At 46.0% G+C, this 19,012-nt stretch overlaps 1 protein-coding gene across 1 annotated transcript in view; it reads left to right on the top strand.

Annotated features, from left to right (window-relative positions):
• LOC144782391 (netrin-4-like) overlaps positions 1–19,012 on the top strand; it is a 257,917-nt gene that overhangs the window by 107,049 nt on the left and 131,856 nt on the right. The gene's annotated exons all lie outside the window — the stretch shown is intronic.

Below are 19,012 nucleotides of genomic sequence, written 5' to 3'. Positions count from 1 at the left end.
CTCCTATTCCCCTACCCTCTCTTCTCTTGGAAGTTGTTCAATTAATGTTTCCTTTGTGAGGAAGTGATAATTCACAATAAGGGTGTAATATAGCAATATAGCCTAATAATTGTTAAAGGCATGTCTCAGGCCTATAATAAGGGAGAGGGCCTTTAGCAAGTGTGATTACCTAATGTAGAAGGGCTATAATACTATTACACCATTCCTCCACATTGGAATGTTAGATCAGAATGTTCATTCCAGCCAAAAGTGGGCCTTAAGCCCTTCATAGTCTTCCCTGGAGTGCTCAACATTCGGATGTTATAATGCAGCATTATAGCCCAGTGACGATGGTTATATCATTCATTTAATGTGTCCTCACTCAGTTAAAGGCCTCTAACAACAGGTTGAACAATAAGACATGCATTGCACTACTGGAGTAGAAGGCATATACCAATCATTACGGCACTAGCACAATATCATTTTCACTGGAGCTCCCAACACGCCAGTGTTCTAATGGGCTTCAATAAATTACTTTGTCTTACATTATTGTACCTACATCCAGTATCAGAATAAACTTTGTTCGATCTAATTAAATAGACCATAAAAGTAAAGAGGGAAACAAATAAATAGAAGTGCAATTAATATCCAGATATATCTAAAACAATCCATAATAAAAGTATTTCAAGTACAAACACTGTTGTGCTTTGACATGCCTAAAATCATGGCATCAGAATTAAAAACAGTATGGGGCAGATTTACAAGACCCTTGACAACTTTACGCTGCGGTTGCATAACTTCTGTGACGAGGCGTCGTCGTAAACAATGCGCCACGTTGCTACATATTTACAACGTAACACATCTTGGGAGATGCATCACGTTGTAAAGCCCTACGCTACATTATACCTGCATCAGGTATAGTGTAAATGTTGTATACTTGTAAAGCGCGCGGCTACCTCAGCAACGGGGCTTCCCGGCGCTGTATACCGCTGGGGAACCGATCCTGGCTTTCCCTGTGAGATGGTCCCTCCTGGGCATCTCCAAGGTGAAAACAAGCATCCCCAGCGCTGAGGGGCCGTAAGTGGGATTTAGCAAGCTATTGCCCAGAGTGGCTGAGTAGGATCCATGGTTAGAGTAGGCACCGAGGCAAGAATTATCGAGTCCGCTGAACTTGGTCCAAGACCCTGCCGCGTCGGGAATCAAACCCTGGTCCCGGCTCGACCTCTGCTTCCGGGTCTGCCGCCTCAAACCAGTGAGCCACACCACTCCAGGGTGGGCGTTCCGATGTAAGAATTCCTTGTAAAAGTGACGCAGTGAATTCTGCAAGATTTCACTGAGTCACTTTTATGATGCCACTACGTCAAAACCTTACGTCTGTATGAAGCAGGCGTAAGGAGTGACACAGCATAATAGAAATAGGCATGCCGAAGCATTGCTGGAGTTGCTTCGTGCTTGTGACATGACTCCAGTAATGCGTTTCCTTTACACCAATAGATGTGTCCCGCATCTATCAATCCTTGCGCCACGGTGCGCCGCATTGTAAATGTGATGCATCCATGGTGGTGCAAGGTTTTTTTTGCTTGACGCAAATTAACTGGTTCATCTCTGCTGATATGCAGAGATGCACCAGTTCTTGTAAATTTGCCCATACATATTCAAGTTCAGTTCACAAGAGAAAGAGAGAAAACAAAAACTTCAATCAAGGGTCCACTATGTGCTCCTACATGTATGATTGTCACTTCCATATTTGAACTTCACTAAGGGGAGCGCCGATATACAAGCTCTAAATAGCTATTAATTCAATTGGGGATGTGGGCCAGACACAATCAAGGTGTCAACCAGACAATAGCTGGGATCCTCCACCTTAGCGTGCTTAGTATGTGGAGCACATCACCGGGCCTGTGACCAGACTCTCAGACATCAAAACAGAGACCACTGTCCTATGCGAAGAGGTGTGGTTAGAGGCATCAAATAACTAAAGTGCTGACAATGCAATACATAAAAATTGGGTAAAACTTGGAGAGAGCCATCGCTTGTCGAACCTCAAGTCTAAGGGAAAAAGTGCAGATTCAATGTTGGAAACCCCCCTGGACAAGAGGCCCTGCACACAAGTGCAATAATATGAACATGGCAAGGGAAGGAAAATCCACTATGTGGTCCAACCTTGTGTTATCATGGATCATGGGAAGGCCCAAAGGGATCTTCTCTGCTAGACCCCATATTCCTTCTAATCTTTTTTTTTTTTTGTGTTCAAAACTGCTTTATTGCATAGGAAAGACAGTACACAGCTTCCTGCACCTACAACCCGGAGGCCGGCAGCGTGACAATCAGGTATAACACAGCCTTGTGACCGGCATCCCGGAGGCCCGGCAGCGTATCACAGGATCAGGCGATAGTAGTAACGCATCCGGCGTTGCAGAGCATCGGAGGATGTACTGCAGTAGAACAGTGTTTTCAGTTTTTATTTTCAAAGTTGAAAAAACTTCCCAACATTCAACAAACTATGAGGCTTTATAAACACACTTGAATGTGAAGGCTCGAGTCGATAGAGTAATATAGATAGTCCAGATCGTACGCATCAAAATAGTCGCATAACAAGAGTTCTGGCGGCACATAATTAATGCTACAGTAGGCATCATGCATGGTGTCACAGAGTGTCACTGAATGTAAGGGGGGCGAGTACATGTCATGGGTGGCATGGGAGGACCCTGGAATGAGCAAGGGGGCAGGCGTCACCATGAGAGAGATCAATGGTTATGAGCGGCATATGGGGTGCACTGGGCAGGGCGGTGACCCATGGCATGGGAATAGAGGGACAACCCCTACCACAAAGGAGATGAAGTGTACATGTACTGACGAGGATTATGGTCCCACTCTAAGTCTCAGCAGTGACGCTAATCACTAGTATGGCTCCCCTCAGGTGTATCGTCATCATCCATCTGTGCAAGTAAATAGCTCACTAGTGGGTCCCAAATATCTTTAGGTCGACTCATGACCGGTAACAATTCAGCGAAGGTAGTATGTTGTTCCTGACAGTAGGTCAAGTCTGCTGTCCAATCCTTAAATTTAGGCGCTCTGCCTTGGCCCCAACGGCACGCCACCCGCCTCTTAGCCAAGAGCAATGCAGTATCGACGAATTTCCGACAGGATTTAGGGATATGCGGAGTATGCCCGAGAAGCGCCATCAACGGGTCCATAGGCACGGTGCCCTTCGTCATCACTGTGAGGGCGTCCGTTACCTGTTGCCAGTAATGCTGTACTAGAGGGCATCCCCACGCCAAGTGCAGGAAGTCTGCGTGTTCGGCATGGCAGCGCCCGCATCGGTCATCGTCCGCTAAGCCGAATCTGTGTTTCCGCACTGGTGTACAATACATCCGTTGTAGGCATTTGTAATGTATGATCTTTAGTCTACTGCTTGCGGATATACGAGACGTCAGGGTGCAGCAGTATTGCCACTGCTCATCAGTGAGGTCAGCAGATAGCTCAGCATTCCAATGTGTCCGGGCACCAGCCTCAGGCATTGGAGCCGCAGCCCTGAGTTGACGGTAAAGGCCAGAGACCAGGTGTGCTCCGTCCTGCGAGCATAGTAGGAAATGAAGTGGAAGTAGGGTGTCAGGTTCATCAGGGAAATCAGGCAGGATATCCCTCATCCCCGCACGCAGGCGTATGTAATAGAAGACTTCAAGCGGGGTGCGGCTATGAGATGCAAAGAACAGCTCTGCAGACTTAAATTGTCCGTTCGAGAACAGGTCGCCCCAACACGCAACTAGTACCCTCGCACATAGGGTGCGAAAGCCTTGTTCCTGCAGCAGGGCGAGATCAGGATGAAAAGTCAGCGGTAGTTTGGGTGAATATGGCAGGCTGCAGGAAAAGCTCTTTGCAATACGGCGCCATGCGTCAAGTGTACATGATACTGAGGTGTTCGATGTAGGTATGAATGATTCCGGGCAATGGAGCAACCCATTGAGCGGAATAGGATGTACAATCCAATCTTTCACCGCAAGGTGAGGCATGAAGGGGGTAGGGGTCAGCCAGTGGAAGGCGAACTGCGCCTGTGCACATTGATAATACGCTTCAAAGTCAGGGACATCAAAGCCTCCCTTGTCATATGGAAGGACGAGCGTGGACCACTTCAACCTTGGGTTCTTACCCCCCCAGAATAACCGACGCAGCTCTGACTTCAGGGTTTTGAAGAAGAAAGCGCCAGGAAAATAGGGAATGTTAAGAAAAAGATAGAGGAAGCGGGGAAGGATCACCATTTTTATAAGAGACGCCCTGCCGGCCATGGAATGCGGCAAAGTTATCCAACGGTCTTCTGTGGCAGCTAGTTTAGTGATTGCTACTCCGTAATTGGTCCGTAGTGTTTCGCTCCTATCTTGGGAAATTTGTATCCCGAGGTACCGAAGGTCAGTCCGACACCACTCCAGCGGATAATCAAGGGGAAAATCGGCAACCGCTTCCGTTAAAGGGAAAAATTGCAACTTGGACCAATTAATGTGTACACCGGACATTCTGCCGAACACAACAAATTCTCGGAGTAGGGGGTTAAGGTGCAACTCAGGGTGTTTAACATAAAGCGTGATGTTGTCAGCGTAGAGAGACACATCGATTTGCCGCTGCAAGCATTGTATCGCCCCTTCCCGATGTAGTTGCCATAAGCGACAAGCGAGTGGTTCAACAGCTATAGCAAACAGGAGGGGAGATAGGGGGCATCCCTGACGCGTGCCTCTAGTGATGTCAATAGGGTGCGAAAGGTGACCATTTACAAGTACTCTCGCCGTGGGTCGAGTATAGAGCAGGCGGACCCAGGATATGAAGAGTTTCGGGAACCCCATGCCAGCTAAGACAGAAAATAAGTAAGGCCATTCGACCGAGTCGAATGCCTTGGAGGCATCAAGGAAGACGGCTGCGACCGGCATGTCGGGGTGTACTGTGCGGAGTAAAGAGAATAAAGTGCGGAGGTTATGTGAGGTAGAACGGCCAGCCACAAATCCAGATTGATCGGGCAATACGATCCTGGACATGAGTAGTGATAGGCGAGTAGCCAGGACCTTAGCGAGTATCTTGACATCGCAATTTAGGAGGGAAAGCGGGCGGTAAGAATTGCAGGAGCTGGGATCCTTGTCGGGCTTCAAGAGGGAAGTAATAACCACCTCCCGCATAGAGCCAGGGAGAACGCCGTCGCCCAGCGATTCCTCGTAAACCTCTCGGAGGACAGGAGCCATAACATCGATGTATGCCTTATAGAATTCAGCAGGGATGCCATCGAGGCCGGGAGCTTTGCCGTTCTTAAGGGACATAATGGCCTCGCGAATTTCATCCAGCTCGAAGGGTGCCGCCAGAAACGCCCTGTCCCCATCGCTGAGCCAGCAGAGCGCCACATCTCCCAGATAAGCAGCATAAGATGCATCGGACACCGTGTCAGAAGTATAACGTGTGTGATAGTGAGATGTAAAGGTATTAAGCAGCTCGTCCGAGTCCCTGACCGTGGTTCCGTGAGCGTCAGTAAGTTCAAGTATGGTGTTGCGTTCCCGTGAGGCCCGCGTAAGTGTCGCAAGTGCCCTTCCTGGCCTGTTCCCCTCACAGTATTTTCTGGCCTGCCAGTGTTTCCCACGGAACTTAGCTTCCCTAGTAGCCTCCTCCTCATACTTCGACAACGTGTCCCTAAAGGCAGCATGTGTATCAGGGCTATCGTCCTCTACCATGCGAAGTTCTAATGTTCGCAGCTCCCTTTCTAGTGTGTGAATAGTGTTTTGAATATCTCGCAGGACCCCAAAACATTTGGAGATGCAGTATCCTCAAATAGTCACCTTAAAGGCCTCCCAGATGTGTTCTACCAAATCCACTGACCCTCTATTTCTGGGGAAAAAGGCCGCTATCTCTTCACCCAGCTCGATTCGGAACAGACTATCCAGCAGGACCTCAGGCTGTAGTCTCCAATGTGGTCTGGGGCTATCCCACCCGGGAACGCGGAGGTGTAGCAGCCCGGGACTGTGATCAGAGTATGTCCTTGGCAAATGTGTCACCCTTAACACCTCTGTGGCAATCCCTCTGGTAAGGAGAAAATAGTCCAGTTGCGCCCATGTTCCCGTGTGTGAGGTAAAGTGTGTGCCTTCCCTCCCATGGGGGTGTAGGTGTCGCCATATGTCCACCAGTTCGCCCTCCGTGATCACTCCCTCCAGCGCCTCTCGTGCCCTAGGCTTATAGCAGCTCACTCCATCCGCCCAATCTAGATGTGGTATCAATGCCAAATTGAAGTCACCACCCCAAACAACGTGGCGAGAGCCAACATCCATGATTTTGCCCCATAATGTGGTAAAGAAGGCGGGTGTATCCACGTTAGGTGCATAGCTGACAGCAAATGTGTATGTGTCGCGACCCAGTCTGCCCCATAATAGAGCATAACGCCCCTCGCCATCCACCAGATCCCCACATTTATGAAACGGCACACCACGAGCAATAAGAATAGCGACTCCCCTAGCATAAGTGGAATAAGAGGAGAAGGCGCAGACTCCAGCCCACTTACTCGCAAAGGTGGTCCCCCCCCTGTGGTGACAAATGGGTTTCTTGCAACATGACTACCTGGACACGGTGTCTATTGAGATAAGCGATGACATTCCGATATTTTTTAGCATCATTAAGTCCTCTAACATACCATGACATGCAGTTTGTGCGTTAGCATTCAAGGCAGCCATAGACAGAAGAGTAACAATTTAACCAGTCCTAGCCTATGCAATGAGACTAAGCCTACTCTAAGTAGGCGACATAGGTAATCACTCGAACACACATTCCAAGCGTAAAAAGCCTCTCCCAGAACCAACCCCACCCCCCTCCCACCCCAGCATCCCAATCATGCCAGTAGCCACCTTTCCCCACCCATTGTCCCTCACCCCTCCCTTCCCCCCCCAACATTAGCAACATCAGGACAATACACATGGGGAGCACCCGTGGGGGAAAACAACAGCAAGGACGCACAGCCACTTCTCCCGCCAATGGCCTCCCATACTATACGACCTACGGTGGAGGCCAGGGCAGAGATAGTGGTCCTTGGAGTACGTTACCACTGGAGAAGTCAGCAAATCCCAGTCTGTAGTCGCAATATCCATGTCCTCAATACACCCCGAGCGGGGGCCAACAAAGGCCGTGGAAGGAGACAGCAAGTCCGGACCAGGCAAGACCATGGGGTCAATGTACGTTCGCTTCTAAGGGCGGATCCTCTTCACCCGAGTCCGCCTCAGCATCTCGACCGCCCCGCCGGGCTCTTCGAATTGTTTTTAGATAGTCTTCAGCTTTCTGCGGATTGGTGAAAAAACGATTCTTCCCCTGGTGCGAGATACGTAACTTCGCCGGGTAGAGCAAGGCATATTCCACCTGGGCCTCTCGCAGTTTTTTCTTTACGGGTATGAATTTACGGCGTTCCTCCTGCACCAACGGGGTAAAGTCAGGATATATGGAGAAAGTGAGTCCATTGTATGGTAGGGTTTGTTGGGTCCGGGCAGACCGTAGTGCTACATCTCGGTCACGATAATTGAGCAATCTGGCAATAATCGGCCTGGGCGGCAGTCCGGGCTTGGGCATAGGGGCCAAGGATCTGTGCGCTCGTTCGACAATGAATTGGGGAGAGAACGCGTCCTCTCCCACCGACCCTTTGAGGAGCTTCTCGATATATAGTTCCATTCTGCCCGTGTCCGTGGATTCCGGAATGCCCGTAACGCGTATGTTGTTACGTCGGCGGTAGGAAGGAGCCCCTGTATAGCGCCTCGAAGAGGAGCAAACCCCGCAGGTACGGCAATGGGCTCCTGCAGGACGGGAATGCAGATCTCCACTCACCGCCGATCCCCGGGCAATCAGGCCGTAGCCAGCACTTCGGTTCCAGGCGCCTCCCTCTCAGCGGGGGAGCAGGGCCCCAGGCGATCACCTCCGCCGCGGATGTCCGGACCGCACCGAGTCGGAGGGTGCAGGTCCCCAGAGTCGGGTCCGTTAGTAGCAGGGCAGTTATGTCGGGCGGCACTCCCAGGGGACAGCCCGCCCCCACAGTCCGCAGTGGTTCTTGCCGGCAGCGGGGAATGTAGAGCCGGAACCCCCTCAGGCGCCAGACAGAAAGCGGGCGTAAGCGGGGCCCGCAGCCTCGTGGCGAGCAGCGGCCTCGCGTAGCTCTCGCCAGCCGGCCTCCGCGCTCAGCAGTCTCCAAGGGTCCCCGCGGCAGATGTCTGAACGACGATTGCTCCGCCCCAGCAGGCGCCAGAGGTCCAAACTTCTGGTCGAGTGTAGGGGGTCACTCACTGCAGCAGATGGCGAGCAGCAACGTGAATTCAGTCCCCAGTGGCAAAGGATTTATGCAGGATAGTGCTCCAAGGAACGGGAGCTGCACACTTAGGCAGCCATTCCGTGTGTGCGCCCTCTAGCGCCCCCTATTCCTTCTAATCTTTGTTACTGATCAGAGGTAAGTATTTATAACTGCTATTTTTCCATCAACTGCTAAACGTTGAAGGAAGTAAAGTGCCTGCATGCAATGCCTTAAAGAAAATGTATTCAAAAGGACTTTGATGGTACATGATCTAGGTTTAGCATAGAAACTGCAAAAAAACTTTACATGTAAGATACTTTGTGCTGAATTCAAATCACAGGGACAAGGACAAGGACACGCTTTCAGTTGTTACACTGGGCGAAAGCAACTAACTGACTAAATAAAATAAGTCTACACCTCAGAAGGAGGAAATTCTAGTGATGCTGGGTGGTGAGTATCAAGAATGACTGTGATTCATCAATAGGAGCCAGCAAAATATAGGCTATAACTTAGGCATAGTTCTTACGTTAGCCCACCTTGCTGCCCCGCGCATTGGATAGAACACATCACTCAGTGTGCTTTTGTTGAGGGAGAAGAAGAATGGAGGATTGTCAAACAGAACTGGTCTGGACAAAACCGAGGATATATACTTAACCTCCCTTAACAAAGGGACTTCCATACCCTGATCCAATGACAGACATGTCTTCAATGATTGATCTATTAAGTGTCATTGCTATGTTATGTTAATAACACTTATATAGCGCACAACTGCCACCGGTCTCTAGGCACTTCATTAGTCCAGACTCTCCGCCACAACATATGAAGGCGAGTTTGAAACGTATCCTCCAAGGGGATTAGCCCTACCTCCTTCAAACAAATAAAAGTAGCTGTAAATTGGGGAAGGGAAAGCAAGTGATCGGGGCACCTGTTTTCAGTTAATTGTAGCCCAATAGCTTTGATGAAGCCCCAAACTCCGACCCTATAGGTGGCCACACTTAGGTATTTCGCCTGATACATCGCTAACATATGGTGTCTAATTTAACGGCAAATTGGAAAAGGGCATTAACACTCCTTGCATACTCGCTGTTTCTGGGTACCAAGAACAGTGTTGTTGAAGACGATACGAGATAACTAAAGTTGTTTCTAGCTTGAATGGGTTAGGTAGCCAAAACCTTTTTTTGACTTAACAGTTCATTTAACCCGTTCCCTGCTCGCGTCGGCCGTTGGCCAACGCGAGCACTCCCTCCCTGGTGCTGCGCACGACCGTTGGCCGACGCAGCCCAGCCCACCTAATGGAATGCCCACACCACGGCGGATTTTGCGCCCCTGTAAACGGGTTAAAGCTAGAGGACATAACAAACGTTTTACTGATATTAACTTTAAGATCCAGCCCCTCCATAAAGTCTAGGCTGAAAAGCAGGTTATGGAGCATATTTTAAGCAGCAGTTTCATCAGTGAAAACAAAACCAGCTTTTTCCGTTTTCTGCTCTCTTTTTCTAGATGAATAGTGATCAGCAGAAAGGAGATATGTATGTCAAAATGTTTATGTCTTCCTTCCTTTAGTTAATTATAGTACAGTTACAATTTCTCTGCAGGTTTCTACATATTGTTTTGTCTGGTGTCTATTAAACTGACTTTAATATCATTTTGCAACAAATTTTTAACTGCGTTTTTGTGTGTTTAATTGTGCACTACAGATGCTACTTTTATTCCTCATGTCTGCAAACATCCTGTCTCTTTTATACGAAAGAGCAACACACCAAGCACTTATATGCGATTTGTGGAAAGGGAGATGGCGTGACCATGTATTTTAAGGAATAAAGCACTGCCTGGCATACATCTTAAAGATACTGCAAGCCGCCTTGGACTTCCAAGACTTTATAAAGGAATTTAGCTTTCGGCCTTGTTCATCCAAATGGTCAGGGGGTGCCTCGGTGGCTTGCAATATCCTTAAAATTTACACAAGGGGTGCTTTACTCCATATGTACATATATGCTCTTTTCCAATCACAATAGATCAGACAGTGCAACTGAGCATGCGTGGTAAATATGCAGAAAGTTCTGGCAGCTCTGGTGCTCTGCTTTGAAAATGATCATGCCCAGTGCTGTTGAGTACCCATGGATCAGTGGCTATGAGAGTGAGAGTGAAAGGCAAAGCCGAGCACACCCGGGCGTCTGGCCTCATTCTACCGGAAGTGGGCGGTCATCCGTTCCCCAGCTCTGCCAGCTGGCCACAGTAGAGCCTTGACAGCAGCCACTGCAGGTGCCCTGGGCTGGCTCCAGGAGAGGCCGAGAAATGACGGATCAAGCGATGAGGGGCTTCATTTTTTGAAACATAGATGGTGGTGTCAGCATTTTAGTTAATGTGAGCTGTCAGTTAAAATGCATTCCAAAGACCTGTGGATTGGTCATTAGTTGTACTCTTGTTTGACAATTGTATTGTTTTTTAGGTCTCGCACCTGCGAACCGGATCGCGAAAGCAATCCGTCGCTGCGAGACTTATTGCAATCATTTCAGCTTTCAAGGACTCAAGGGGAACAGACAAGAGACAAGAGATGTGAACGCGCAGATCTTCAACTCGGATTAGGTCGCGCGCGTCAATTGTGAACAGCATGTCAGTTTCAGTTTTACACGCCTGCTTCTACAGTTTGTTATTTTGTTGCATTTTGAAAGTTTCGTTTTTGTTCGTACCGGCTCAGAGGCAGCTGGCTTTCAGCAAACTACTCTCTGCACTTAGCAATATGCAGTCTGCACGTAAAATTCTGCACTTAGCAGCAATCTTCGGTCTGCATTCAGCAACAATCTTTAGCTCTAGATCTATAAATATATATACATATATATATATATATATATATATATATATATATATATATATATATATATATATATGTAGACATATAAATAGCCACATGGCTGACACTGCAGCCGATGCTTTATTTAAAAAATCTAGCACATCAGCAATTCCACAATAATGTGCTAAAAGCAATTAGCCACCTGATTTTAACACCGCTCTGCCTTTTTTTGCAAATGCGCAGCCTATTTCCCCGGCTGTGCTTCCTACTGTCCCGGGTGCCATGTGTGCGGAGGCAGAAGGCCAGTTTTCTAATTATTTCCTATACTTTCTGCACCTCAAGCTGCCGCACACCGAGGCATAATGCCAACAGAAAGCACAAGGTGCCAATTTACACACACAAAAAATACCCGGCAATAGATAATAGCGGCAAGGCCTAGCGAGGCTGGCCTTTTCCCAGTCTCCTTCAAAAGCCCACATCCTTTCTCCTAGGCTGGCCTTCGGTCCCATCCTATGATAATTTGAGGCGGGTCTGCCCCACACATAGCTACACCTAAAACGCTGCAGAATGCAAGCCAAGCCATTAAAAGATACAATAGCAAGTGACGCAGGCACACAAGGGAAAAGTTAGCTTTATAATTAGGTGAGACATAAAAGGCAAGTAAAATACTGCAGGAATGCAGTTTAGCCCTGTCTCAGTGCCAATACTGTACCTAGCTTTTCACAAAAAGTCAGTAGAGCCAAGCAAGCTATTGCATGATGGTAACACGCTTCGAGTCACCTAATATTCACACTTACTAAATTAAAATATAAAAATCAACATTTAGAGCCTTTGCGATGATAAAGGAAAATGTAAACTCAAGGGAAATGTCACATAAGACAATATTTAGTTTAGGATGTACAATACAAACAGCAAAGAAGCCTTTAAACAGCAAACTAAACACAAGTTACATTTGTATAACAAACATTGGCAATGACAATATACCTGGCTTTAAAATAATATTGTATAGTAATATTAAGTGTTAAAAGTTGATAACATGGGAATGCATATGTATTTGTGTAGGAGCAAAGAACTGTAGAAGGATGTTAATGTAGGTCAAAAGTTAAGGTGACAAATGCACTAAAGGCCAGAACTCAAAATAATGTAGGTTAATAAATGTCCTCTTCCTATCTTTGCTGCAGCCAAAGGATAACAGCATAAATCATGCAGTTACCTAAGACAATTTAATAGAATGGGTGCGCCCTTGAAAGTTCAATCCAAGGACAATAGATGAATGAACAAAATGATCACAACTGTGTGGAGAGCCTGCACTTTTTTGGTGGAAGCACACAACTTATGCCCAATTAAAACATGTACTCATGGTTGCCAACATGTGGGTGCAGCCAAAGCCCCTCTCCTGGTGTTCTCACATAATTGCCAGATGACAGCTGTGCTTTCAAGACAGAGCATACAAAGAGGTATCACATGAGCATGTGCCGTCTGGTGTATATCACTGTGTGCCCCAATTGTATACACCACCTCATGCCCACTAAAGAACACACCTTGTGCCCCTGAGCTATATCCCGTCCAGTGCTAACTAGATGTGCATCCTGCTACATAGGGTTAAGTGTAGAGGATAGTCTGTGTGCATTGATACTGGTTTTCTTGCTTTGTGTGGTGTATTCCCTTTTTTTCTGTCACACTTTATCTAAAAAGAGTGCCTGTAACTGCATGGGTCTGGTGTGTATTACCCATACAAACAACAATATTGCCCTTGTCACTGCTTACTGGAGTATGTTACTGACTTTGCTATGCTAACTCCCCATATTGCATTCTACAAAAAACAACAACTCCACAAAGTGTAGTGTGCTGCAGCAGGAAATAAACCTGTGACCACATGGAAAAGGCACTGCACTAGCCCCCACAAGTCTCCAGTTTTGCCTTAAAAACCTTCAGCCCCACCCACAAACCCATCCATGGCAAAGCCTCACATTACCACTGCAGCAAAAACGTCACTTCGCCCCTGGACTCTTTGTCTGCTCTGCCAACCAGAAGCTACTCCATTTCATAAAGAACAAGAGGGCAACTCTCCCAGTTGATGGGCCCAGACCTGTTATTCACCCCCTTCCCCACATTGCCACCAATTAAAACGACATGGGCTCCAGAAGGAAGTGAAGGGGCACCCTACATCACCAATTCTCTAGATGGAAACACATCGAAATGAGTATTCATAATGACTAGGTCTACAAGTTGCGTCTATTTCTTTTATATATATACAATATATTCCTATAGAACTGCAGTGCAGCGAGATATTAGCAAACACAGAAATCACATTTTTGAAGTACGATGAGCCAAGCAAAAAAGAGAATTAGAACAAATCAAAGTGAGAGGCGAGTGGTGTCACGTGAACCTAGAATTGCCTCATCGATTATAAAACAGTGATTCGCCTAGAGAGCTGGCCTGAAGGATCAGTGGTAGCAAACAATCGTTCTTAAATTTTCTGCTTAAAAGTGGCTTCTCGGCAAATTGCAATATCTACGCAGTAATACTGAATGTGCAAACAAAAGACTATGTAGCTGCCATGGATGTCTCCGTTAATGATACATTATAATAAAAGCAAAGAAAGTTGTTTTTTTCCTTATAGGATGTGCTTAATATTTGAAAAGTAATGATTAACTAAAGAATAACATTAAAGTATAGTTCGCGCAATCTCTTTGGCAAAAGTTACCATTTTGTGTCATAACACATCCCAACTGCGAGGCATAATGCCACGCACATACACCTGCACACTACAAGTATAGATAAAACTTGTACTATACTTACTAATGCCCCTGCTCACTTGCCAGTTTCCCATTCTATACTTCTTACCTTACATGCTGCTACCAGCTCCCCTAACCTCTCTGCACCCATCTGCCTGTAATATTTTAAATTCTTTATTTCTACCTTTACTAGTGATTTCTCCTAATCTATCAACAATAATTGCTTCCTCTTTACTTCAAATGCAGCATAAGCTATATGCACACCATTTACTTATGTAAGGGTTTCTCACAAAAAATGCCTCGTCCAGTTACTATCACATTGCCTCTAACTCTTCCCACCTTCTCCACTAATACAAAACTTACTGTTATGATCTCTAAATACTTTCAAGACCTTTACCTCCACTAACATTTTTAATGCAAGTAAAAAACGTACATTTCCGCCCCTGAAATTAATTACATATTTCCCTATACTAAATCATTACTAATCCTCTTTCACGTCCCACAGTAACATGCTACTCTTCAAAATATACTTAAAAAAGTCATAAGGAATTATATATAAAGGTCTTTCTACTGAGCCAGCGCTACGCCATATTTACTGTAGTGCAATTGTAATGCCTTGCAGGTGTGTATCTTCAAAAAATACTAAAGGCTTAGAAATAGCCTGTTGTCTTCTGCAAAAAGGAAAGAAACCATAGCACATTACAATTTACTATACAATGAGAAGCTATATAGTGCCATAACTTCAGTTTCCTTTATTTACTGGTACTTTGCAGTTTTGTAACAATTTTATTGTTTTAAGATCTTCTAAAATTTTCTTGCTACATTTACTAAAATTAACAACTAACAACTTGCAAATAATCATCAACCATCCAATACTAAAACAAATAATTTATGCAAGAAAATATTACATACAATGCCAACAACTCAAACTTTAATGCTGCGAGACCTATTGCATTGTAAATGCTTGTTTATTGTGTGTATATTTACAAATTTTACAGTGCAGTATGCAAACTGCAATGTTTCTAGGCACTCAAGGCACTATAAACTCTCTAAAAGGAGAGTTTATAGTGGCTTTATAAAGAAAGCAGAAAGTGGAAGAGATTTTGATGGCAAAGGAAATCTGGGTCCAGATCTCACAGGAGAACTTCAGGGAAGCTTCGGTTCCTGCAGCTGTAGGTGGACATGTTACAAAGATGCTCATTTCTGATTCTGTTGCTGTGCCCTGGTGGATCCGAATGGATTCCAGGACATGATTCACAAAGCCAAAAATGTAGTCCCGTGGGTTTCCGCTTACATTTGGCAGAAAAGTTTGCCTTTTTTTGGAATTCACAAGAGAGTCCACAGAGAGCCTGGGAAGCTGAGATAGTCGAGTTTCCAGGAGCATTCCCAGACTAGTGAGCACATCAGAAATAGTGTTACATGTGTAAATGCCCTCTATAAATGTAGTGGTGAAGTATACAATTCCAGTAAAATTGTATTTTTATTTAACTCTATAGGGAAAATAGTCTTCCCTGCAGAGAAACACTTCCCACCAGTGTTGGGAGTATTCCCTTCCTGTTCGACCCTGGCCTAAGATTAACTACTGTCCTTGACAGGAGTAACTATCCAACCATCTTTACTGTTGATATGGGCACTGGATGAAATGCTTGTGGAAGAAAAACTCTTTCACGAAATTTCTGGAACATTTACTCACGTGTGCAAGTTCATTTGCTCATCTTTTTCAGAGTGGGAATCCGCGTTCTGAAAATCACAACATTAAACTCGCGAACCAGGTAATTTTTGCACCAATATTGAACTAAAGTGTGCAAATATGTTCCTCATAATGGCCACATGGTCTGTTTTCCTGCTGTATAACATCCAGGACAGCAACAGTAACCAAAAGCAGCCCTCTACTAGCCCCAACAGTGAGGCATCAATCTTTTCAGGGATTAGATCATGTTCTCCACTGAATTTTTTTTTAAAGAAAACTGTAGTTAAATAATGCACTCTACAGCAGTGGTTCTTAACCTTTTGACTTCTGTGGACCCCCACTGAATCATTACTAGAACCCAGGGACTCCCCACTGAATCATTATTGAAATCCGGGGACCCCCACTGAGTCAAACTGGTATGAGGGTCCCGAGCCTAAGCATTTTCGATTATTTGATCTACAAAACAATACAGAAATAAGCATTTATCAAGCAAATACACAAATCAAATATTTTATTGAATTCACGATTAAGGGCTTTCAAGTGCTGGAAGCCGTGTGTGGCTCTGAAGGACCATTCAGTACCCATCCCATGACGACATTATATTGCTAGCCAGCTGGATGCTGCTATATGGACAAGTACAGATCTCCTGCCATTTGCCACCCTGCTCTCTAGAGTACATGTGCAGATATGCACATGCACCGAAGAGGAAGAAGCATAAGGGCGCTGTTGCACCAAGCTACGTATGAATCCATGATGGATGCCAGCTCTGCAGCTTAGGAATTGTTTGAGTGAGGAACTGGTGCTTCAGTGATGCTGCCAGGGCTGGATGGCATGAGCCCACCCAACCCTGAATGCAGCTCGCCTGCCAATGACAACATCACATACAACATATTACATTCACTGATTGCAAGTTACCAATTGGAACACAAGGCTTACTTACATTTGAGCTCGCAATACTTTCAAGCTCTATCTAACATTTATTAGTAGGCAGGGATTTTGAACCTGATCCATGCAAGGACCCAGATGGAGGAAGAGATTTGGGGGCCACGGCATAGGATATATACTACACAAGTATATTTTGCAAGTATCTACTCTACTCAAATATTTTTATCTTGCACTTTACTGCACCTGCAAAAACATCAGCAGTGATTGGAGTGACTAATACCACCATAAAGCATGTACCCTTAACCCCTTCCCTGCGGGGGTTATTCCCCGACGGTGTGGAGGGGTGAGCGCGGCACCGCGGTGCTCGTGACAAGACCAAGTCGCCATGAGTCACGATGGAGCTGTGCTCGTGACGGCCTGGTCTCATCACGACACCGTCCACTGATTAATTTGCCTGCACAGGCGGGGAATTAACCGCGCGTGGCGGAGTGGCGCCGTTATGACGAGACCAGGTCGTCATGAGCACAGCTCAACTGTGACTCATGATGGCCTGGTCTCGTCATGAGCATGGAAGAGGCTAAATATGTAGGGGCGACGTTAGAACAGTCATTCACAACTAAGTGCAAAGTAGTTTTGCGGGGATTTCAACATTGTTGACATATAGAGCAACGGCGGCTCCTCCGCTATGGCAGAGGAGTGTCATCCCCCCCCCGTCAACAGCTTCAAAAAGGTCAAAAACGAAACCATAATAAAACGTGTTTATTAGAGTTTTATTTTGGCTCTCGGAGCTTAGGCTTGGGGGCGGAGCCATCGCAGGGGCAGTCACAGGGTAATGTGGGGGGCACTGTTATCAGTGCACATGATGAGTTGGTCATCCGTCTCAGGCCGGCCAAACCGTCATACGCACTAAAGCTGTCTCCAACCTGAGCTGTGTTGCCGGGTTGGAGGCAGCAGGCACAGGCTCCCCGTCTCCCTGGGAGTGCAAATCAAGAGCCCTCTGGCCAATCCTGACGCTGCTCTCATGCGATGAGAGAAGGGTGAGGATTCGCTGCATAGGAGTCTGGGAGCCTGTGCTGCCTGCAGTGAAGCCTGAAGATTGGAAGAGCCGCGATGCAGCAGGTAAGTTCTTATTTGTATTTATTATATTTTTTTATTGTGTTGTCCTCCATTGTCTGGCGTCACCCGTTCATCTGCCCACCTCTATACTCGCTCACCAGCCTCCACCGATATAGAGGTAGGTATTATCAGCATGTACCCATTAAAACAGCAACAATTCTCTTACAGACATTCATGTAGTAGACCTAGAGCCACAAAGACCTTATTTAATGGTGGCGTAAACTCAAGATTATAAGTTCAAGTCCGCATTAGGTTCCAGCCAGACCCGTAGAGGATGCCAGTGGTAATAGGTGATGAGGGAATCCAAGCTTGCCTTTGGTAATGCGTTCGGGCCTGGAATGTGACTTTAGTTAAGAAGCCATTCAGCATTAGCCCATTATTATGTGTCCACTCTGTTTGGGCACTTAAACGAGTGGACGCAACAGAGAAGGAACTGCAGAGGTCACTCACAGACACAGGGATCTGAAAGAAGAAGAGGCTGTGACATCTCCCCAACAGTCCTGGCTGAGCAGGAGAAAAACATTTCTAGCCTAGCCCACTGTTCTCTATTAGAGAATGAAAGAACTGCTCCCTGAAAGGTGTTGAAGGTCTTATCGTCAACTCCAAATGATCTGAGGGATAACACTCACTTGCAACGAGGCCGATCTCATTCCACACGCTTACCAAGACAAGCTGTGTGATGCATTCCAGCTGGAGATTGTAAGATTTTGAGTATGAGGGTGGTTCATTAAATCCATTAAATTAGCAGATCACCATTCTTTTGGTCTTGTGGTCTTCTGGATGTTCAACAAGTGATTGACAATTACCCAGGACTATAAGTGGTTTTGCTTGCCCTGGAATGATGTCAAGTTATGATTTGATCCCTGGGTTCAATTGATAGTGCAAGAAAATAATTGCTAATGCAAGCCACAGGTTTTGCCTCAGTGCCCATGCAATCTTTGTCCATCCAAGAAGAAAAAGTCAATTTCTGAAACCTGTGATTGGCAAATGTTGGCATATTCCTCACTGATAGAGACAAGATAAAAGAGTTAGTGAAATAGAGTGAGAGCTTAGAAAACAGAAGTCATGTTGAGAACCTAATTTGCGATGGCTGGAGATACCTTGCTGGGATATTGGATATGTTCTTGATGAGAAGATTAATGGGAGTTTTACAAGGCTTCTGGGAAGCTGCAGGAGAGAAATCTTGTTTGCAAATTATTATAGAAGATTACTCTATAAGAAATGTTTAGAGCATGCACACTGATAAAGACGTGGCCATTGTGGAGTAGCAAATAACCGCGACATGCTCTAGTTATTTTACATCAGTAACCAAATAGGGGTACATTCACAAGGTGGAGTTACAAGTGCATCTGGAGTTAGGCACATAGTTGCTGGGTTGAGCCTAGTAGTCAAAGTCTTGATGGAACAGAATAGTTTTGAGTTTCTTGCACAAATGTTAGTGTTTGCTTTTAACTCATGGGTCTGCAAGGAGGATGCTACAGTCTTTTGGTTCCTACTTTTGTAGGAGTTATCCTGTTATCTGTGAG

This window comes from Lissotriton helveticus, chromosome 9 (assembly GCF_964261635.1).
Source record: "Lissotriton helveticus chromosome 9, aLisHel1.1, whole genome shotgun sequence".
NCBI lineage: Eukaryota > Metazoa > Chordata > Amphibia > Caudata > Salamandridae > Lissotriton > Lissotriton helveticus.
The sequence above is the reverse complement of the archived record's forward strand: the minus strand, read 5'-3'. Positions and strand labels throughout refer to the sequence as shown.